At 36.3% G+C, this 19,530-nt stretch overlaps 1 protein-coding gene across 2 annotated transcripts in view; it reads left to right on the top strand.

The window, feature by feature from the left end:
* The first annotated feature begins 40 nt into the window (after window positions 1-40).
* Window positions 41-19,530, top strand: part of LOC127850204 (serine-rich adhesin for platelets-like) — a 58,095-nt gene continuing 38,605 nt past the window's right edge. Inside the window, exons 1-2 of one of the 2 annotated variants that reach the window (XM_052383058.1) lie at window positions 41-192; window positions 12,370-12,500. The gene's annotated coding sequence lies outside the window, so the exon portion shown is untranslated. Of the gene's footprint in view, window positions 193-12,369; window positions 12,501-19,032; window positions 19,090-19,530 lie in introns of those variants that run through there. The other variant, XM_052383059.1, reaches the window with a different exon arrangement.

A 19,530-nucleotide genomic window follows, 5' to 3' on the forward strand; every position in this document is an offset into this window, starting at 1 on the left:
AATTGCGCCATTGTGATAGACAAAAACTACACAGATTAAGGTGTTATTTTTCGGAAGTGCAAAACACGAAATAGCGGAAGTGTTGTTAGGTCACTGTGTTTTGGAAATGATAATGTGATGACAAAGAGAGAGAATATTGATTGTTAGAAGCAGCATAAGAGCTTATGACAATTCCTGAGAATTGAATTTCTGGTAAGTTATTACAATAGCTTTCATGAACCGATGTATTCGACTGACAATGGTGTTATACAGGTTAAAACACTTCAATTCTAAACAGCAGTTTACACTTTTAAATAAAAGATTTTGTTTGTTTGTTTTATTTGTGCATACATGTCAAGCAATTTACAATTCAATGCAATCAAGGCAATAAATAACGTATAGATTGCATTATTATCATATTCAGAAACATGCATTACATGAATGGTGCCATTTATCACAGATCCAAATAAGATTACGACATGATGTATACACAGGATAACCCGTAAAGCTTAGACATGTAAACATGAAAAAGCTTATTTCCAACAGGGTCCCTGGATTTAGTCGAACAGATCTTATAAGTGACTATAAATATATTGTTTTTTCTGTTCTTAATATAGAATCGACATGATCCTACACATGATTTCTTCTACAAATTAAGTGGATCTTTCAAAAGTTGACATGATAATACACTGACACGAATAAATAACATAACTAGAAATGGCGCGGCAGAGGCCGACGCGTATCCCCACGCCGAATGTTTGACCTAGGTGTGCCCCAGGGTTGGTAATGGGGCCATGCATAGCTGAGATTGACCGTATTGTAATAAGAGAAGTTCATCATCAATTAGAAGTGAATTGGTGTAGAAATGAAGAAGTTATAGTAAAAGGCAATTTTGGGTGGGTGTGACATATGTGGGTAGGGCGCCCCAGGGTTGGTAATTGTGCCATGCATAGTTGAGATTGACCGTATTGTCATAAGAGAAGTTCAATATCAATTTGAAGTGAATCGGTGTAGAAATGAAGAAATTATAGTAAAAGGCAATTTTGGGCGGGTGTGGTCTATGTGGGCGGGGCCCCAGGGTTGGTTATGGGGCCATGCATAGTTGAGATTGACCCTAATGTCATAAGAGAAGTTCAGTATCAATTTGAAGTGAATCCGTGTAGAAATGAAAAAATCATAGTAAATGGAATTTTTTGCTGGGTGTGGCCTATGTGGGCGGGCGCCCCAGGGTTGGGATTGGGGCCATGCATAGTTGAGATTGACCCTAATGTCATAACAAAAGTTCAGTATCAATTTGAAGTGAATCCGTGTAGAAATGAAAAAATTATAGTAAATGGAAATTTTTGGTGGGTGTGGCCTATGTGGGCGGGGCGCCCCAGGGTTGGGAATGGGGCCATGCATGGTTGAGATTGACCGTATTGTCATAAGAGAGGTCCAGTATCAATTTGAAGTGAATCGGTGTAGAAATAAAGAAGTAAATGTAAAATAACCTAAAAAAATGAGTGATAATTTCTGACGCGGCCCCACCCCAACTGCTATAACTTTTGACCCAGGGGTCAGATCAAAATTCCAAATAGTGCAGGGTCGCACATATGCTCATAGCTACCATGTGTGTAAGTTTCAAGGTTCTAGTGCTTTTAGTGTAGGAGGAGATAGTGGCCAGGACGGACGGACGGACGGCGGAGATAACCACAATATCCCCACCTTTTTTTCAAAAAGCGTGGGGATAAAAATAATGAATTACATAAATTAAAACAAATCTAAAAGTAAAAATACATGGAATTCTCGTCTACCTTCATATCATTTAATAGATGTGTCTTAACAAGTTTCTTAAAAGTAAATTTTGATTCGATGGACTTTATATTATCGGGTAATGCATTCCAATCAGTAATACCATTGTAGTAAAATGAAGAACTAGTAAAGCCATCAACTTGAGGTACATAAAAATTAAATCGGGATCTATTCCCATACTGATGGACATCTGTACATTTGACAAAATTGTCTTTCATATAGCATGGACATTTATTGTAGAAAATCTTATGGATGTGGTTAAGCCGAAGTTGCTTGCATCTTTGCTCAACGTTCAATAAACCAAGTTCTTCAAAATGCGATACAACAAGTGATGTCCTACAATGGGAATTGTTAATAAAACGAACCATTTTATTTTGGACTATTTGTAACTTGTGCTTAAGCTGTTTCGTGAGTCCACAATACCACGAAGAGGATACATAATCTAAATGACATTGTATTACATAAGAATTACATAAGCCTTTTCTAAGACTTTTATTTAAAAAATCACGTTGTCTATATAAAAATTTAAGTCTAGAGTTAACCTTCTTGACGATATTATTTACAATAGAAGTACCGGACAAATCAGCATCTAGAATAGAACCAAGATATTTTACATACGTCTGAGATTTTATAACATGATCATTACATTGTATATGAAAATTGTCCACCATGGTGAGTTTACGTTTCGAACCAAAAAGAATACATTCTGTTTTGCCTAGATGGAGGGATAGCTTATTGTCAATTAACCACTTACTACAGGACTCGAGCTCTTTGCCTAAAACTTGACTGATGGTACTTGGATCTTTATGTGAATATAAAAATTAATAACTCAAATTGTTTGAACATTTTGTTTAATTTTTTGTTAGAATTGTTAAATTAGGTTTTTAGACAAATGCCATTTAGCCAGAATAACGAATAGGCAATCTATTGTAAGGTTTGCCCAAACATCCTGCGTGTAAATACCATCCTCAATACTTCATGTTGCATTTGGTTCATGATTAATTTAATGTTACAACAATCTTAATTTGTTAATGTGACAAATTGTAGTTTAAAGCAGAGGATTTTGATTTGGTTAAGGTGTGTGTTCCCTTTTCATTTAAATCATCAATGATCAAGTCACAATTATGGCTTCATATTGATTAGCCACAATTGTTAAAATTGATTGACCACGACCAGGGGATAATTACATGGCAAAAAAGATGGCAACGTCCACGCCAAGACAGCATTTTTTCGACGTTTTATACCCTTGACTTATTTTTTTATGCCCTCCAGGGCCCTTGCTACACTTTGGGGGATTAGGGCCTGGGCCCTTAGAGGGGGGAATTTCGCGTTGTTTTGGGCAAAAAGGGGAATTTTAGATGATCTTTTCACCAACTATTCAACACTTAAAATTGATATATATTTTAATGTAATTTAAATAAATATACATTTAATCAAAGGTTAATAGCATGATATCAGCTGGCAACATAGGTATAAAAGTTTGCTTTTTTTGGAGGGGGAATTTTTAGCTGAAATAGGGGAAAAAAGTATACTTTTTTCATGAGGGAAGCCGCCGATATTCTGCGGTGAAAAGTGCAAATCGAGGGCCCTGCCCTCGAAGGAGGGCATATAGTGATTGTACCGTCTTTCTGTCTGTCTTTCCGTCACACTTTGCGTTTAGGTTTCGAAAAAAATCTCTTAACTTCCATGTCACTTAAGAGAGAAACTTGATATTTGGCATGCATGTGTATCTCATGGAGCTGCACATTTAAAGTGGTGAAAGGTTAAAGTCAAGGTTATCTTTCAAGGTCAAAGGTCAGAAAAACAAATCCAAGGGAAGTAATAAGCTTCAAAGGGAGATAATTTTATCCTACAGCTAAATGATTTTATAGAACACAATACAACCCTTAAAGAAAAGATATGGTTTTCTCCACAGATATTTTTATGTCCCCCAATATAGTAGTGGGGGACATATTGTTTTTGCCCTGTCTGTTGGTCTGTTGGTTGGTCCCCCACTATAGTAGTGAGGGACATACAGTCCAACCCCTACTTCCGGTCACCCCTCATCGCCGGTCGCCCCGTGTAGGCGGCCGGTCTGTGTCACGACCTTCGATAAACACTATATAATGCATCCCTCTTTAGCGGTAACCCCGTTTCTCCGGCCAGCGGCCAGCAATTTTGCATCCCAAATGTTTAATCTCCCCATATGAGTGGTCACGCGCGAGTAAGTCAGTCATGTACACTGGAAAAATACACCGACGCAACGGCGAAAAAATCGATACGTACTTCCAGTCTGCGGTTTAGGCTCTGCAGTACTGAAGCGTGATGTGTGATAAACATTTTGACAGCCAGTTTTCAAATTGCAATTAATTAGCTGCAGATTTTCGGGTTATCGGGTTAAAAGCAACATGCGACCGTTTGATCTTTTTGTTTCCGCACATGTGAATATAATCTATTAGTACTGGAAAAGAGATTCTTAATTTATAATTTATTTTTTGTAGCTGTTGAATCATACTATTTCAAGCACACATTTATGACAATTATCGGCTTAAATTAAAAGTTTAAAAGAAGAACGCAACTTTTAACCGAAATCAACTGCTCTACATGTTCTCTGTGCTACAAAGTTTTTATCCAAAAATCAATACACGCACGCATGGGTATGACGTGACATTGTACATTGGTGCATAATTTTCGCGCGCTTTTGTCGGGACAAAGGAAATACATGAGGACTTTTTTGATGCTAGAATTTGTAAATGTCTCGTTAACATAAATCAATCGGGAGTGTGTTTCGGATAACAAATTATGATTCTCATTTGGGAATTTAACAAAACATTTATATTTGTTTTATATTTACAATGATTTCAATATTAATTTTACTAAAACCATTTACGCGGCGAAATAAATGTTTTTATAATATTATGCATGAAAAGCACGATTACCAGTAGGATTACACCTGGTTGCTATTATCAGTCTTTTAAGTAACTGGCCACGATTTTATCGTGGGGGAGATCACTGTCAGGACCAATTTGTGCGGTAGGTATTACAAAGACATTAAACTGCAATAAACCAATTAAATTGTCGATTGATTGATAGTGACACGGGAGTTATTCACGCATTACTGATTCACAACTGTTCCCATCTTAAGCAGATTGGGGCCATACAACGCGCATTCTGTAAACAACAAATCATGAGAATGATTCTTTTTCATTGACTTGATTCTGATGAGGATGATATTGATGATGATAATAAGAAAGATGAATAGAATATTTTTTTTGAATGGAAATGTTGTTTTATAGCTGACTTTAGAAAGGAGGAAATAAAATCATTTTAAGTCTATACATTGTTTAGTACATGTACACATATTTACCATTTTGTTTATACAAAAATTGAACAGTTGGCCATGCACTCATCAACTCTAGACTCCCTATGACCCAACCCCCTCTTAAAAGGCCACCCCGCTTAAGCAGCCAATTTGGCTGTTTCCCTTGACTGGCTGCTTAAGAGGGGTTGGATTGTATTGTTTTTGCCCTGTCTGTTGGTCTGTTGGTTGGTCTGTTGGTTGGTTGGTTTGCGCCAACTTTAACATTTTGCAATAACTTTTGCTATATTGAATATAGCAACTTGATATTTGGCATGCATGTGTATCTCATGGAGCTGCACATTTTGAGTGGTGAAAGGTCAAGGTCAAGGTCATCCTTCAAGGTCAGAGGTCAAATATATGTGGCCAAAATCGTCCATTTTATGAATACTTTTGCAATATTGAAGATAGCAACTTGATATTTGGCATGCATGTGTATCTCATGGAGCTGCACATTTTGAGTGGTGAAAGGTCAAGGTCATCCTTCAAGGTCAGAGGTCAAATATATGTGGCCCGAATCGCTTATTTTATGAATACTTTTGCAATCTTGAAGATAGCAACTTGATATTGGGCATGCATGTGTATCTCATGGAGCTGCACATTTTGAGTGGTGAAAGGTCAAGATCATCCTCCAAGGTCAGAGGTCAAATATATGGGGCCCAAATCGCTTATTTTATGAATACTTTTGCAATATTGAAGATAGCCACTTGATATTTGGCAAGCATGTGTATCTCATGTCAAGCTACACATTTTGAGTGGTGAAAGGTCAAGGTCGAGGTCATCCTTCAAGGTCAAATATATGGGTCAAAATTGCTCATGTAATGTCACTTCTGCAATATTGAAGCTAGCAATTTTATATTTGAAATGCATGTGTATCTCATGGAGCTGCACATTTTGAGTGGTGAAGGGTCAAGGTCAAGGTCATCCTGCAAGGTCAAACATCATATAGGGGGACATTGTGTTTCACAAACGCATCTTGTTAGATAAGGTTTATCCCACAGATATTTTTAGACCATGTACATAGGGACTATACTTATTTGGCCTTCCACCCCTGATTGCATCATTCAGGTCATTGGGTACGCAGTCGTTTAACGAGTTAGTGTGTGTTTATGATATATTATTATAATATTATGAATGTGAATAAAAGTGTTGGGATATAAAATTAACAATATCGGCAGGGATAAATGCTGAATCATGCTTCACGTAGGCGTCTAAACATTGGTAAATTTCAAAATGGCAGCCATGTTTGTTTTTTGGTACAGTGGTTAAACAAGACTAGTAGTTTGAACACAACCGTCTGTGTTCTACTTGAGTGTGTAACATTTGGAACGCTTATTAAATCTTAATCGAGGCATATAGCCATATTTTGTCTCATTACTCTTCTTTTGCGTGGAATTCTTACAGACTATTTCGAATTTTGTAAACAGGAATTATCACAATTAATGTTACTACGCAATGTTAGATTCAGTAAATTTTATGTATTTGCTTTTATTTTATCAATTAAAGACTACTATTTTGATTGCATCAGGAATAAATTAAACTAGAAATGGCGCGGCAGAGGCCGACGCGTATCCCCACGCCACATGTTTGACTCAGGGGCGCCCCAGGGTTGGTAATGGGGCCATGCATAGTTGAGATTGACCGTATTGTCATAAGAGATGTTCAGTATAAATTTGAAGTGATTTGGTGTAGAAATGAAGAAGTTAATGTAAAATAACTTAAAAAATGAGTGAAAATCTATACCCTAATTTCTCCTTCTCATCCTGCTCTCCTAACAAATCTAATAATGAAATAACTTCATTGTATTCAATTATGTACATGTCATCCTAATTGGAATGACTTATGAGATGGCTCAACATGCTCTTTTATAGCCAATCTTCTTGCTTCTGTTTTGGAAAAGTTATGTTTTGAGGTTAAATGGTTGACTAAATAGTAGTGTCTCAGAAATTTTCTATCGCAATCTTGTACACAACAATGAATATGTTGAATTTCATGTCTGTCTTTGACGTGCCTGTTCAAAGTCCATCTTGCTTAAAATTGTTTCTCACATTTTTCCCACTTGAACATTTTGACAGATTTTCAGTAATGAGTCTAAAATTGTAATTGAACAAAGTGAAAGTTTCAGCCCTGTTATAGATTCTTGAGGCTCTATTCCATGAGTTTCTCATGCTTTTTATGCTTGACTGCATTCTATCTCTTCTCTCATATACAGGTGTCCCTTTGCGCCAATATTTTATAATCCCTTGTATAAACATTAGATGGATGAGCTAAACCATTTCACAGATGAGTTAACACAAACAATTGAATACTAAATACATCTCTGCGCCACTACTGTGTAACTCCATGCACCGCTTTGATTTATTTATTTTTTTATATCATTTGGCAGGTTATTTACTTACCTCCCTTTAAAGCTTATTACTTCCCTTGGATTTGTTTTTTTGACCTTTGACCTTGAAGGATGACCTTGACCTTAATTCCTTTAGCCACTCAAAATGTGCAGCTCCATGAGATACACATGCATGCCAAATATCAAGTTGCTATCTTCAGTATTGCAAAAGTTATGGCCAATGCACCATACCGGGGGCATAAAAATAAGGGAAAATCTCTGACCCGGCCCCACCCAAACCCCCATAACTTTTGACATAGGGGTCAGATCAAAATTCCCAATAGTGCTGAGTCGCACCTATGCTCATAGCTACCATGTGTGTAAGTTTCAAGGTTCTAGTGCTTATAGTGTAGGAGGAGATAGTGGCCAGGACGGACAGACGGACGGAGGGCGGAGATAACCACAATATCCCCACGCTTTTCAAAAAGCGTGGGGATAATAAAAAATATTTTGTAGGATAAATAGGCAAGCCTCGCCATGTAAGCCTTTCTTCACTCGTGGGATTAATTTATGTACACAATCACACTAACATAGTATTCTCTATATTTGGACCTGCCAAATGATAAAACAATTTTTTTTTTAATCAAAGTGGCGCAGAAGGGGGTATTGTGTTTCTGACAAACACACCTCTTGTTATTTAATTGTTAAAAAGCCCCTCACTTACAAGCAATATTGGCATAAAAGTGAATAATGTTTATATCATATCAATATTTGCTCTAAATCTCAAATTTACTTGCTGTGAAATTTCTTAGCAGGTCACAGAATTACAGCTTAGGTTTAGACATATGACATGTATTTTCATTCAAAACATCGTTTTTCTAGTTAATAAAACTAGTATCTCTGAACAAATTAAGTTAATGTATTGAAAGTTGGAAACTTCAAATTTAAATTTGCATTCTAATAATGTGATTGTGATCAGATAGAAAAAGGGCATTCAGGTTTCCTACATGTATGTTTTATATTGCCAATGATTTCAAAATCGTAAAAATAGGAAAAGTTTTTTTTTAATATGTGCGTTTTTAAAAGCGAATGTTTTGCCTGAGTACTATGTACATTATTGACAATTTAAGCAGCTCTTTTTAGCTGTCAGTCACTTACTGAAGCATAGTAATGATAGTGCAGTGCAAACATGCCCTGAGGGCATTATTATACAGTGTTCTTTATTAACAGACTATCAGATCTCTAATAAGCTTATTAATGCAGACAAGAGTGTTGTGAAACTGAATCTGCATACTGAAGCGGCTTCAACGGCAGACACAGAATGGACTCGTTGCGCCTTGACTCCCCGGATCGCGAAATATGTTTGTTCTGTGTTGGCTGTGTACTGTATTATGGGGGTGATTGAACTCCTGCTCTTCAAAATCTATTGAATCGATGGATGCTGACGTTTGGTTACATCAGCAAAAGCATGTTAATTGAAAGAAAACCTGCAAGTTAACTGTTAATTTTGTGTTGTTTTACATTTGTGTCAGGACACAAAAAAAGAACAATTTTGACAACATTTAATATTATTCAAAACGTTGATGAATTTAAGAGTTATTAAATGTATGTTTTCACAGTTAAGGACTGTAATGCAAGGTATGGATGCAGTTTATTCTTATAAATTAGGCAAATGCAGTTATGTGCAGTCTGATTTGAGTCAAAAAAATAAAATGGCAAACAATTTTTGAAAGTTGCAGGCTTGATAAGTGGTGACAACTTTTTTTGAACCAGCAGAATCTCTTGAGCATGGTGGGTGGATTGAGACGTTTGGGCAGCATGTTTATGCGCCCTTCCATTAAGGCCCACAGTGTTGTTTTTGTCAATTTTTTGGCCGAAATTCTTCCCCATATCCAATCTCAAATTATTTTTTTTTAGATCTCAATATTTTGTTCAACTCCCATCCATATAAGTTCAACCTTAGTAAATATAATTCTGAAAGCACTTGTTTTCTCACTTTTGAAGCATTTTTTTAGCAAAACAACAACACTAATTACCTAATATTAGTCAAAACGCCGCAAATTTTCTAAATCCAGAGGGACCCGGCCCCATTCCCAAAGTGGAGAAAAAACACTGCTAAATTAACCAATTAAAGGTTTTCTCCCAAAATTTATTTTTAAATAAGTGAAAACTTAATTTTGTCTATCCAGCTGTATTTATTGAACCTTAGCAAATATAATGTTACAAACACTTGTATTATACATTTTTGTTTGTTACAAACACTTGTATTATAAATTTTTGTTAACATAAAAATCACACTATTTCCCAATTTTAGTCAAAACAACACAATGTTTCCCTATCCTCAATCCTTAAATGGTGAAAAAACTGGACCTTGCTGGAGCACTGCTCTATTTTTTTCTGAAAAGAGTTTTCGAAATACATTTCTTTGTAAAACAAAAACAGCTCTAAACATTATAGAAAAAGATCTAGAATGTTATAGCATAGTGCTGAACCATTCCCTGTTTTGGTAACTCCTCCTTCCTGTATAGGTTGGTCATTACAGAAACATAAATTTGTGTTGAAATTTAAAGAATAAGGCAAATATTAAATGGAAAATCAAAAGAAATTGCTTGAAAAATTTGTTTACAAAGTGTAAGACAAATAAATTCTTAAATTTATTAAATTATTGGATAAAGTCACTTCCTAAGTTTCATATTCCACCCTCGTCCATTTGGGCACCACCCTGTACCTTTTGTGATCCTAGATCTTTCCCTTAACCCTTTGCATGCTGGGAAATTTGTCGTCTGCTAAAATGTCTTCTGCAGAATTTCTAAAATTAGCATTTTCAAAAATTATTTTTCAAAGAATACTATCAGAATAGCAAACAGTTTGGATCCTGATGAGACGTCACGTTCTGTGGCGTCTCGACTTGATTCAAACTGTTTGCAAAGGCCTTCAAAATTCGGTTCCAGCACTAAAAGAGTTAACGCTTTCCCCCCAAAAAAGCATAGCGAAATTGGCTTTTGCAACCAGCATAAAACCAGAACAGCCTGCGAGTAACTCGCACTCTGTTCAGGTTTTATGCTGTTTGCTGCTTATCTGTAACTTAGGGTTGGAAATGAGGCCTTTAAAACTTGAATTTAGTAAGAAAGGTATATAACCGGCCTTTACCACTTAGATACGTATTTTGACGTTCTTGTAGTCCCTTAGAAAGTTAAATTTAATTAAAGACCTTTCTTACTAGATTGAAGTTTTAAAGTTCTTATTTCATGCCCTTAGATACTGATGAGCAGCAAGCAGCATAAAACCTGAACAGACTGCAAGTTCCTCTCAGGCTGTTCTAGTTTTATGCTGTTTGCACATAACCATTTTCACTTTGCTTCTGAGTGGAAAAGGGTTTTAAAGGGGCCGTCCAACAGATTTTGGCATGTATTGAAGCTTGTCATTAAATGCTTTAAATGCTTTATATTGATCAATTTAAACATTTGAACTATAAATCTCCATTAAAAAAACAAGAATACAATTTAAAAAAAATGAAAAAAAGTAACCCTCAACAGGATTCGAACCACTGACCCCTGAATTCCTGGAGTAAAAAACCTCCCGCCTAGACCACTCGACCATCCACGCTCTCATTCTAAGCAGATGTATTGTTTAGCTATACAAGCAATCCTGGTAGTTTCCCAAAATATCGAATCGCGTCGAAACGACGCTTTATCTGTTGGATGGCCCCTTTAATTAAATGTATCTTTCTAAGGGACTACAAATGTGTCAAAATATGTATCTGGGTTAATTAACATAATAAATGCTAATAAGATCTAAACCTGGATACCGTAAAACGTTGTGTATAACGCGCATTTATGTATAACGTGCATCTACTTTTTTAAGCTAAAAAATCGGGGGAAAAAGTTTTTGAAGCAAAAAATTATGCATGAAATGCACACTTTCCACGAGGATACCATCAAGGTTTTCATCATATGTCTCCAAAGTAACTGTCCACGATTTTATCGTGGAGGAGTACACATAACGGATGGATTAGTTATAAATAAGAAACTGACATTATCGATTGGTATTGTCACGTGGTTATTCATGCATGACTTATTCACAACCGCCCGTTTTATTTACATTGCCGATATCATGCGTTCTTTTCGAGTGTCTATAACTGACAGGAGACTTTAACGACTCAAACTTCTCAACACCATTACGACATTACCGGCGATAAACAAACAATGAAGGTGTGAAGCCGTTTGCCGGTTCGCATGTTTTGATTATAGCCCAGCTACACAAAATTTGATAGGTGACGCAAATTGCTCGATAATCACATCCTCAATCTTGACAAGACATATGAAAACGTGTAAACAAACACAACATCAATTTTTTTAACATGTTTGAAAAGCAAGAAAAATAATCATAAATATATCGGGAAAGACCTTGCCGACATACTATTGTAAATGGACAAGTGCCCCCAAATAAATTTTGTAACCCTAGTACAATAGGGAATAATACTGTGGGAAAACAATAACATTTAAATAAAAATGGCTTCCTTGTTTTTCATTCTCTTCTTCAAATTTATTTATTTCAATGCTCTGTACGTACCTGAAAAAGATAGAAAATATTTATGTTAACTTTATAATGTTTGTCCATCTTATTCAGATCCTAAATATAACACTATTATTAACATAGTTACAGTTAAAACACCAGGGAACAGAATGATGCGAATTACCGCAACTGGGTAACTGACAGGCAAAACAATGTCTTGGCATGGCTGTAGTTGTGCATAACGCGCATCAAGTTTTTAAAATGAAATTTTGGGGTAAAAAAGTGCACCTTATACACAACTTTTTACTGTAAATCATACGAGCTTACCTTCATGTCTGCTTTAGCATTGGTACACTATATTTAATAGATTTCATATGTAAATTCAATTAATTCTGACTCCACTTTCCTCTGTTATTTCCAGGTAGCTTTTCCTAATGGCCTTGAGTAATTCCGTGTTACCACGGGGACCTAACATAATGGCAGATATGAACCATTCATGAAGATGTGGATACCTGCAGACTACAGACTGTGTGGAATTATAACTATTGTCAGGTAGGAAAATTCAATTCATAAATTTAATTAACTTTTGTATACTGGAGGCATATTGAACTTGCTGGCCTATGACTGCATGGCATGGGGCTTTGTATTGTATGTTATATAATCTCAGTATTTGGAAGTTTTGAAATTAAAATATGTCATAAATGGTTGCATAACAACTTACATAATATGATATGTTATATGATTTATATATATTATTTAACTTAAGTAATGTTTTTAACTTATGTTGTTTTTTTCTATCCAATTTAATTATTATTTGGGTAGGTTATAACATCCAAGTGTTGTAAATTGCTCAAATTTGCACACCAATAATACATGACCTTTTTAGCTCATCTATTTTTTGAAAAAAAATTATGAGCTATTGTCATCACCTTGGCGTCGGCGTCGGCGTCCGGTTAAGTTTTGCGTTTAGGTCCACTTTTCTCAGAAAGTATCAATGCTATTGCATTCAAACTTGGTACACTTACTTACTATCATGAGGGGACTGGGCAGGCAAAGTTAGATAACTCTGGCGTGCATTTTGACTGAATTATATGCCCTTTTTATACTTAGAAAATTGAAAATTTTGGTTAAGTTTTGCGTTTAGGTCCACTTTTTTCAGAAAGTATCAATGCTATTGCATTCAAACATGGTACACTTACTTACTATCATGAGGGGACTGGGCAGGCAAAGTTAGATAACTCTGGCGTGCATTTTGACAGAATTATGTGCCCTTTTTATACTTAGAAAATTGAAAATTTTGGTTAAGTTTTGTGTTAAGGTCCATTTTATTCCTTAAGTATCAAAGCTATTGATTTCATACTTGCAACACTTACTAACTACCGTAAGGGGACTGTGCAGGCAAAGTTATGTTACTCTGACTGGCATTTGGACGGAATTATGGGCCCTTTATAATTAGAAAATTGAAAGTTTGGTTAAGTTTTGTGTTTTGGTCCACTTTACCCCTAAAGTATCATAGATATTGCTTTCATACTTGGAACACTCGCAAACTATCATAAGGGTACAGTAAAAGGACAAGTTGCATAACTCTGGATATCATTTTTACGGAATTATGGCCCTTTTTGACTTAGTAACTTTGAATATATGGTTAAATTTTGTGTTTCGATCCACTTTATTTCTTAAGTATCAAGGCTATTGCTTTCAAACTTCAAATACTTTCATGCTATCATGAGGTTACTGTACCTGGCAAGTTGAATTTTACCTTGACCTTTGAATGACCTTGACTCTCAAGGTCAAATTATTCAATTTCTCTAAAATTGCCATAACTTCTTTATTTATGATTAGATTTGATTGATACTTTGACAAAACTACTCTTACCTGACATACCACAATAGACTCCACCCAAACCATCGCCCGTGCCCCCCCACCCCCCCCCCCCTATTTTTTTTTTTTTTTTTTTTTTTTTTTTTTAAGATCATCTCACAAATGACCACCACACCCTCACACTATAACCCCCCCCCCCCCCACCCCACCCCCTCCCCAATTTTTTTTTAAAACGGTTAAAAAACAAAACTATTTATTTTGATAATTTTATGTTTGAAATACCGTCCAACCATCGCACCCAAGAATCCCCCCCCCCACCCCCCCTCCCCCCACCCGAATCCCCCCCCCCTATTTTTTTTTTTTTTTTTTTTTTAAGATCATCTCACAAATTACCACCACACCTTCACACTATACCCCCCACCTCACCCCCCCCCCCCCCCCCCAATTTTTTTTTATGAAACGGTTAAAAAACACAAATATTTATTTTTATTATTTTATGTTTGATATACCGTCCAACCATCGCACCCAAGAATCCCCCCCCCACCCCCCCCCACCCCCCCCCCCACCCCCCCACCCCCCGATTTTTTTTTCCTTTTTTTCGCATTTTTAGAAGAAAATGTAATAAATGTCCACACCCCCACACAATGCACCGCTCTTCACTCCACCCCTCCCTCCTTTGTGATTGAAAATGAGAGTCCCTTCACCTTTAAAAAGAAAATAGATGAGCGGTCTGCACCCGCAAGGCGGTGCTCTTGTTTAAATCCACAAATAACTAAAACCATAACAAAAACAACATTACAGGCTACTAAAATTTAGCCAATAAAAAGAACATTTTTGTACAACACTACATTATAGATGTTTTAGCTCATCTGAGCACAATGTGCTAATGGTTATCTTTTGACAAAACCTTTTGTCAGTTGTTTGTCATCCATAGTTTGTTGTCATTATTAACCCTGTGAACACTCAAGAGGCCAAATGTATTGCCCAATCTTTATTATTCGCAGTCATAACATTTGTCCAATTGCTGTCCAAAGGAAGGGTTCAAAACTGGGTCATGTGAGGTAAAAAACTAGGCAACAAGGTCACCTTAAAGAAAAGAACTTGTTAACACTCTAGATGCCACATCTATCGCCCAATCTTCATTTAACTTGGTTAGAAAATAATGCCTTGTTGGAGTTTGAAACTATTTCATGTGGGGTCAACAAATAAGGTCACTAGGTCAAGTTAAAGAAAAGGTTTTAAGCACACATTTGCCACATTTATTTCCCAATCTTCTTGAAACTTGGACAGTTTATATGTCCAGATGATGTCACTGCCAAATTCAAAACTTGGCCACGATTATTCAAAACCTACATGTGTTGTTGACTAGGTCAAGTTGAAGATAAATCTTGAGGACACTCAAGAAACCACATCTGTTTGCCCAATCTTCATGAAATTTGCTCTGAAAATTGTCTTTTTCTCTAGTGATTGAGGTATTGTTCCTGTCCAATTTAAAATCATGGCCACAATGAGGTGGGAAGTTTTAATTATATGGCTATAGTTTATCCATGTGAAGACAATAGACATTACTTTATTTACCCACTCTTTGTGAAACTTGCTCGGTACATACCAAAAAAAAGAAACCATATACATGTATAATTGACAATTATTGTGGTGTGCTCACAAACATGGCTACCGGGTGTTAGGGAAGTTTTCCATTTACATGTTATTTGTAAGACAAATGTGAAACATGGTGAACACTTCCTGCTTGGAATATTTGAGTTCCTTGGGTCTAAGGTGAGTGTCTTAAGGCCTTTGGCTCTCTTGTCGTACATTGTAATGTCACTAGTACCCCCTACTGAAAATTTCTAAATGACATTTGCAGAAAGTTAAGGCGTATTAAATACTCAAATATCCTTCTGGTATGGCTCTTTCTACCCTGGACCCTGATTTTGAAAATAATTTTTTAGCTCACCTGAGCACAATGTGCTCATGGTGAGCTTTTGTGATCGCCTTTTGTCCGTCGTGCGTTGTGCTTCATGCGGCGTCAACATTTGCCTTGTTAACACTTTAGAGGCCACATTTATTTTCCGATCTTCATGAAACTTGGTCAGAAGATTGGTCTCAATAATATCTTGGATGAGTTCGAAAAATGGTTACGTTTGCTTGAAAAACATGGCTGCCAAGGGGCGGGGCATTTTTCCTTACATGGCTATATATGGCTATAGTAAAATCTTGTTAACACTCGATCTAGAGGCCACATTTATTGTCCGATCTTCATGAAATCTGGTCTGAAGATTCATCCCAATAATATCTTGGACAAGTTTAAAAACATTGCCGCTTGGTTGAAAAACATGGCCAAGGGGGCAGGGCATTTTTCCTAGTAGGCTGAAGTAAAACCTTGTTAACACTCTAGAGGCCACATTTATTTTCTGATCTTCATGAAACTTGGTCAGAAGATTTGTCCCAATGATATCTTGGATGAGTTTGAAAATGGTTTCGGTTGCTTTAAAAACATAGCCACCAGGGAGCGGACCAATGATATCTTGGATGAGTTTGAAAATGGTTGCGTTTACTTGAAAAACATGGCTGCCAAGGGGCAGGGCATTTTTCCTTATATGGCTATAGTAAAATCTTGTTAACACTATAGGGGCCACATTAATTGTCCGATCTTCATTAAACTTGGTCAGAAGATTCATCCCAACAATATCTTTTTACGAGCTCAAAAATGATGCCGGTTGGTTGAAAAATATGGCCGCCAGGGGGCGGGGCATTTTTCCTTATATGGCTATAGTTAAACCTTGTTAACACTCTAGAGGCCACATTTATTTTCCGATCTTCATGAAACTTGGTCCAAAGATTTGTCCCAATGATATCTTGGATGAGTTCCAAAATTGTTTTGGTTGCTTTAAAAACATGGCCACCAGGGGGGTGGAGCAGTTTTCCTTATATGGCTGTATATGGCTTAAGTAAAACCTTGTTAACACTCTAGAGGCCTAATTTAGTGTCCAATCTTCATGAAATTTGGTCAGAAGATTGGTCTCAATGATATCTTGGGTGTTAGAGTTCGAAAATGGTTGCGTTTGCTTGAAAAACATTGCTATCAAGGGGCAGGGCATTTTTCGGCGTAAGCTGAATAAGCCAGCTTTTCACCCTGACTTGACCTTTGTAAGTGTCCAATAATACTCAAATAAAATTTCCCGCGGCTAGGTACGAATGAATACACTTCATTTATTCCATTGGCAGATTTGGGTATAACACCAGAACATTGGAAACATATCCGCGTCTTTGTAACACTGTTTTACTGCATGAAACAATTTTATCTCTAATGAAAAGGCCCAATAGATAGAACAGTTTTACAATCAATTTTCGACATAAATACAGTTTGTGCGTTCACCTTTTATTTTCAGAGAATTACCAGCGCAAAAGCGTTTAACTAAAGGCTATGTTGTCATATTTAGTACTTACTTGCATTGCATTTCAACACGCGAGGTTTCGGGTCAATACGCGGTCATTTTGTGAAAGTCAGAGTTTATATACAGTTCATCACCGGAGTTCGCAAAAGGGGTTGCGATCATTGTGTCTTACTGACAATAACGTAGTGACTGTAATGCATTGCATTCCAATCCGCAAGGTATCAAGGTCAGTTTGCGGTCAGTTGCAGAAATCTTTATAAAAAGCCGTCTCGTAAACTTTGTGCACTTGAAGTCTGTTTTGATCAGAAAGATACTAAATAAAGATATTCGGCGATATTATTGTGGTATGTCAATCATCGATTTTTAATATGGTTTCAAAATTTGCATGATAAGGACCAATTTTGATAAAATTAATTAGAAATATTTATCCATTTAGACCAGTTTATTAAGCATGACCACAATAATTCGCTATACTATAATTATGCAATTAAATAAGATTCAAGTATTGCCGGCTGACCTATATGCACTCGTTTATTTTCATGTTTCTTGTGTTTTTCTATTCTGTAAATATAGATATCTGAGTAATAATATCACATAAAGCAAAATAAGCCACGAAATCTGGCGCAACACCCCGTAATTGATTTGCTTATGATGTAGCTAACAACTGCGCAGAAAAAAGGCATCCGCTACTTTTTATCTCATAGAGATAACTTTTGATCGTTCATAAACATCGACCACAATCAACGCCGTATATCTTTTTTAAAGATATTTCTTGTTCCTTATATGGCCATAGTAAAACCTTGTTAACACTCTAGAAGGCACATTTATTTTCCGATCTTCATGAAACTTGGTCAAAAGATTTGTCCAAATAATATCTTGGATGAGTTCCAAAATGGTTTTGGTTGCTTTAAAAACATGGCCACCAGGGGGGCGGTGCAGTTTTCCTGCCTATATATGGCTTTAGTAAAACATTGTTAACACTCAAGAGGCCACATTTATTGTCCAATCGTCATGAAATTTGGTCAGAAGATTGGTCTAAATGATATCTTGGATGAGTTCGAAAATGATTACGTTTGCTTGAAAAACATGGCTACCTAGGGGCGGGGCATTTTTCCTTATATGGCTACATGTATATATGGCTATAGTAAAATCTTGTGAACACTCTAGAGCTACATGAATCTTCATGAAACTTTGTCAGAATATTTGTTTTAATGATATCTTGGATTTGTATGAAAATGGTTCTGGTCTGTTGAAGAACGTGGCTGCCAGGGTGTTGAATGATCACTAATCATGAAAGTTGGTAAGAACATTCTGTTCTTATGACATCTTGGGCTGCACAGAACAGGTCAGTTCCTTTGAATCTCAGGTGAGCGACTTTGGGCCTTTAAGGCCCTCTTGTTCGAGTTTATTTTAGCTCTGAAGCCTGGAATACGTAAATAAAAGGCACATGATAAGTACAATAAATCAAATCCATAGTTGAATGTGAGTCTTGGCCCCTGCGCTTTAAAAAAAGGAAAAGGTTAGGTATTGCAATAAATACAAAATTTCATTTCTGAACTGGAATACATGTACATGTATGTGATATCAGATCAGAAATTATTTCTAAAACTGTCCCAAACCATCATCTATATCTGATAGCATACAAAGGCTGAGTCATGGTCTGAATTTTGTCCTGGTAGCATAATCCAATCATCTGAATATTTCCTGATTAATTATGTAACAAACAGGGAAACGGTGGTATTTATTTAATCAATGGGCCTTGAAAACAATGTCTGATCAATAGCTGGTATCGACAAAATGGCATGCAATTAATAATATATCAAGACTTGGCTGTGTTATATGTTTATCATTTATATGTGATTTATATAAAAAATTGACCAGTTGTGTCAACATATTGAGGATTATCTTATCAAGATGAAATTATTGTATGTTTATGCAATGTATGTTTTGACATAGCATTTAACATCTTAACAAGGTTAAAGCAGGTTTACTGGTTCATTTTTGAAAAATTGTGTATTGCAAATAAAGGAAAGGGTAACTTCTTTTTCTTATTTAGCAGTACGTGATCATTTGTAAATTTTCATTGTATCAACACAAAACCGTTTTTTTAATTTAAAATACTGAAGTTATAACTCAAGGCACTTTAGTTATTGTTTTCATTATCTTATTGGAAATAATAATTATACCCCCACAAATGAATTTTGGGGGGGTATATACATGTAGGAGTGAACTTGTCTGTCTGACTGTCGGTCGGTCGGTCCGTATTAAGTGTCCGGCCTCTAATTCAAGTTGTTTTCATCCGAACTTCACCAAACTTGGTCAGATGTTGTATCTAGATGATGTCTAGGTCAAGTTCGAAAATGGGT

This window comes from Dreissena polymorpha, chromosome 11 (assembly GCF_020536995.1).
Source record: "Dreissena polymorpha isolate Duluth1 chromosome 11, UMN_Dpol_1.0, whole genome shotgun sequence".
NCBI classification, from domain to species: Eukaryota; Metazoa; Mollusca; class Bivalvia; order Myida; family Dreissenidae; genus Dreissena; species Dreissena polymorpha.